We start from the raw sequence: 5,296 nt of genomic DNA on the forward strand, positions 1-5,296 counted from the left end.
AGGATACTTCCTGCACTGCTCTCTGCGTCGCTGTGTCCGGAGACTGGGAGTCCTTCAGCAGCTGGAGAACCTGCTGCAGACCGTGTTCATCCGGCTGCCATTCCATCCTACACAAACACGACCGGTTAATGGACACCCACACGCACACGCACACGCACGCTGAAACTACAGAAGCTGTCAACGTCGCTTCCTGTCCGTTGCAACAAATCACTGCCTTCAGGTCCGTGTCGCGCTGTGTTCACGAACAATCTCGGTTTCTGCCTTCATCAAACGCCAACGAGTCACAACGGAGGCGCCCTTTAGTGCGATAAAGTGACCAAATGCACCAGCCGGTTCCACATTAGGCCTGGAAGCGCAACTGGTTGGTTGATTCACACAACAAGCTAGCTTCTCTTCGCCAGGATGCTAAACACAGAAGCCCAAAACAAGCTAGCTTAGCTTCGCCAGGATGCTAAACACAGAAGCCCAAAACAAGCTAGCTTAGCTTCGCTAGGATGCTAAACACAGAAGCCCAAAACAAGCTAGCTTAGCTTCGCTAGGATGCTAAACACAGAAGCCCAAAACAAGCTAGCTTAGCTTCGCTAGGATGCTAAACACAGAAGCCCAAAACAAGCTAGCTTAGCTTCGCTAGGACGCTAAACACAGAAGCCCAAAACAAGCTAGCTTAGCTTCGCTAGGATGCTAAACACAGAAGCCCAAAACAAGCTAGCTTCGCTTCGCTAGGATGCTAAACACAGAAGCCCAAAACAAGCTAGCTTAGCTTCGCTAGGATGCTAAACACAGAAGGCTCACAAAGCAGCAGCAGCAAAACATGAGCAATCATCTGCGGTTCGAGACCAACACAGAATACAGACCGGTAAACGGAGAAACAGCCCGACGAAGCCCGACCCTAGCTAACAGCAGCACAGCTAGCTAGCATCACCTAATAGCTTCACCAAAGGTTTACCTGGCTGTTCCGGCGGGCGTATCTTTGATTCTCTTGCTTAAATGGCGGCTAGCCTGAAACAAGTCACACTAAATACGAGATGACTGCGATCCGCGGTGCCGAACACGAACTTCCGGGCTCAGTGGACCTGTGCTCGCTGGTGTGCATTCAAGCCGGGTAATCCGTTTGATCGTGCTCGGCTACCGTACTGCGCTGACGGAAGGCGAAGGGGCGGCGCAGGGAGCTGAGCCACCGGTGAACCCACTGCTCTATTCTGTTCATTCATTCATCTTCCGAACTGCTTTGTCCGTTACCTGGTCGTGCTGGAGCCTATCCCAGCAAGCCGCCATTCATCGCAGAGGCGCACGCGCACACGCGCACACACGCACACACAAGGTTGGCAAGTCAAATGGACGGATGGCCAAATAAAGAATTTAGCTCCAAGCCGAGGGCCGGACTGATCGAATGCTCATTGATGAATGTTAACATATAGTCAAGCTGCTCTTCAGATTGATGGACGACTGGTCTATTGATCGGCTGGTCTATTGATCGGCTGGTCTATTGATCGGCTGGTCTATTGATCGGCTGGTCTATTGATCGGCTGGTCTATTGATCGACTGGTCTATTGATCGACTGGTCTATTCGCTCTGAACGGTGCTCCTGCTCAGGCTCACGTTTAAAGAGTTGCTTTTTTTCTGGGCGAACTTCATCACAAACTTTAGGCAGACGGTCTTTGATGAAATCCCCGTCTGTAAACGGCCGGGCTGATTTAGCGATCTCTTCTGCCAGAATAAAACTGGCCTCGACAGCCTGCTTTGTGATCTGGCTTTTCTGAACAGAGCCTGTTGAGATTTGAGGCCTCTTTTTAATTCCTCAACCTTCTGCAGCCTTTGCTCCGTGTCCGTATTCTTGTTTTTGTCCGTGTTTCCTTCCATAATGTCTCAGATTATACTCTTTCAGTACCCCACACTTCCTCCACACAGAAGACACGCAGGTTCTCCAGCTCCCTCCATGAACATGGACTCCGACCCCCACCTTGTTTGATCCCCCGGTTCTCAATGTCCACCTTCCGTTCTGCCATTTTTGATGGGTATCTGAAAGCTAACTTTACTGTTATGCTAACGACTGCTGCGCTAATAAATAGTGAATTGAAGCGGCCGACTGTTGCATTCTAGTATTGGTGCGTGTAAAAGCGGACCAGTTCTAATAATAAATCAATATCATCCCAGGGGCAGTAGAAAAGCTTCTCGCGGGCCTGATGTGGCCCCCGGGCCTTGAATGACATATGTGCACTACAAGGTGTTCATCCCACCTGCAGCCTATGATCCCGCTTGCCCCGCCCCCTGAAAACACACTTTATTGATTGGCATTCAAGGCTGCGTGACAATCTGGTATTGGGTGCATTTTATTTGTTCTATACTTATGGTCCCTATGTTTTATTTATTGTTCTTAAGTTCCACTTATTTATGCTTTATAAATAAAGTTGAGTTGAGGATTTTACAAGATATGACACTCCATTATAAGTAAATGGGAAAATCCAGATTTTTTTTTTCTATTCAGATGGGAATCTGGATCGCTCTCAAAATTTAATGGAATCAAAGTTAGACAAAGACCCATTTTCAGATTTTCATTCGTGCTAACAGACAGACAAACCGCATCAAAAACAGAACCTCCATGGCGGAGGTAAAAGCCGAGCTCGAGATGGATGCAGCAGCGGAGCTGGGCTTCACTTCACAGCAGAAAGCAAGAAAGAGGAAAGCAGCGTGGGTTGCTCTCCTCCTCCTCCTTTATACCTTCATCCCTCCTCTCCCTCTCTTTCCCATCCCTTTTCTTTTTCTATTGCGTCCTCCTCTCTTTGTGTTATTGATGACTGGCTCTGCCTTTGTGACTTCTGCCATTTCCGGCCTGCACACACACACACACACACACTTGGCCTCCTCCCAGCAGAGATTGGAAGCCCTCTGCAGCCCCTCCTGTCTCCCCGCTGGTTGTTTGCTGTAATCATTCATAGGAGAAAAGACAACTCATCCATCATGGAGGCTAAGTCTCCTTCATCGCTCTGGCCCGGAACCCACAGCACACCTGTCACCTGCAGTCAGCATCACCACGTCTGACTTTGTCTGTCGACTGGGAGCCCAAAACTTCCAATAACATCCTTTTCTATCGACAGGGAGGCCAACGCTGAAAGCCACGTCTGGACTCCAGACTCCAGAGAGAGAGGAATAAACATCGTCTCTTGAATGGTCCGTCCTGAAAATGGTCTTGCGAGTATATCTACGTTTCCCCTCCTTTGTGGGTTAAAAAAGCAAGTTTATATATAATCGATGTTTCTGCTAACGGCCCCCGGGTGTGGCTCTGGTCACGTCTGGTGTGACTTTGTTGACCTGCATAGCGCTGCCCGGCTCTCACAAGTGAGTATCCAATCACAGGACGTGTACACGTCCTGTTCAACGTGCGGCCAGCTAGAAGGCCTTAGTGTCGCCAATCGTGATCTGATTGGCTATCGCAAAGTCTATCTATCAACTATATGTGCCCGTTCACTCACCGTGCGCAGACGTCAGCATCGTTGATTCTGAAGGCTTCGGACAGATTTAATACAACCCGGCAACAGAAACTAGCTGAATTCTGATTGGTTAAAACTCTAACCTAAAAACACTGGGATATAATATGACAAATAATAATTGATATATATATGTAATGGGAGAATAAATTTAAAATGACATTAACATTATTCTAAATATGATCATGATTTCTGGTTATTTTAGGCCAGCAGAGAAGGCCTTGCTGGCCCTGACGGCCCACCACTGGTTAATTACACTGTCCCTATATAAGCATCAACCAATGTCAGATCAGTGTCTGTAGCTGAGAGGGACCAATCAGGACAACTCTTTGTTGACTCGTGTCTGGATCACATCTGGATCCACTCAGGAGATTTTCAATAGCCGCGGATATGTCTTCCTTTTTAATCTATAATTTCTAATATACTGCTTTGTTAATTTTCCTTCCATCCACCGCTTCGTCGTCATGTGTTCTGACAGTTGTCTGATATTTGATCTATAAGTTATGACATACCTTGGGAGGCTGTTCATAATTTGGGTCGTGGTTTAATTGAGTTATCTTTGCTGGCTGGTTTCTGTTTAGGACTTTAATTGTTCTCATGCAGCATCTTTGTGTCTCTGTAAATCACTTTTATGGATTAAGTTCTCACTGGAGTGATTGGCTTTGTGTTGAGTTATAATATTACAGACGTTTGAATCAGGGCATCCTTGCTTTTTGGCGTGCAAAATAATATATCTATCTCAAATCATTTAGCATCGCTTTTCTCATCTTAAACAGCATCTGTGTTTTCTCACCGTGCTGCTACAAGACATTAATAAAGCATTTCAACATTTTTTGTAAAAACTTCAGAAGTCATTTTAGGGAAGGAGGAAAACCCTGAACGCATTGCTCTTCCTGCTTCAGGCGGTTCCTCTTTCTGCCACTAGGCTGCGCTGTGCTTCTTCTGGTCCATGCTCTTTTATCTCTGCTGCACAGAAACATACATTCACACACATGCTAACACACCCACACCTCAAAATCAACGTTTCTTCCATGGAGCTGCCCCCCGAGTGGAGGACATGTGGACGTGAGGGAGACCAGGGGACACTCGTCTTTCAACCAATCTGTCTATCCAGGTGTTTTCATCTCTCCCTTCATCCCTCCTCTTTCTATTCCCTCTACGCTCACAGACCCGGTTCCGGCTGGAACGCCGTCCTCGCTGTCCCTCATTCAGGCCTCCGAGGCCTCGGTCGCATCCTGAGGAGGGAAGGACATCACCGCTGTCTCTTTGAAGTTTGAGCGCGAGCTCCGTGACGTTCCACACTTCTATCTGGGAGCCCAGCAACTTATGAGCCTTAAGAAATCATAACATATATCAAACTCCGCCCACTAACGTACTTCTAGAGATCCCTGTCTTCAGATTTGCCATGAAGACATTTGTTTTCTTTCAATTGAACATTTTATTTTATAAAAGATATTAATGTTGTTTCAGCTCAATAAAGGGCATCAAAAAAGATCAAAAGTAAAAAGAGAAGTAGAAACCTCCCATTCCTTCCTGCTTCATCACTGGAATGAGAGAGCTCCTCCTCCTTCCACCGCTTGAGGGGTTCAGATGGAGACAGATGAAAGGAAAAGATGACATCATGGGTTCTGCTGCAGCGAGAGCACTGCAGCAGAACCCATGCGTGCCCCGTCTCACGCTCCCCCCGGGTCCCGTGGTCCAGGATATGAAGCGAGGAGAAGGTGAGGAGACGCCGGACTCCTGATGGGGAGGTGCAGGGGGCGCTGTGCTGCAGGGAAAGGGGACCCTCCGCCTGCAGGGACGTGTTGAGG

This window comes from Brachionichthys hirsutus, chromosome 17 (genome assembly GCF_040956055.1).
Source record: "Brachionichthys hirsutus isolate HB-005 chromosome 17, CSIRO-AGI_Bhir_v1, whole genome shotgun sequence".
Classification (NCBI taxonomy): Eukaryota; Metazoa; Chordata; class Actinopteri; order Lophiiformes; family Brachionichthyidae; genus Brachionichthys; species Brachionichthys hirsutus.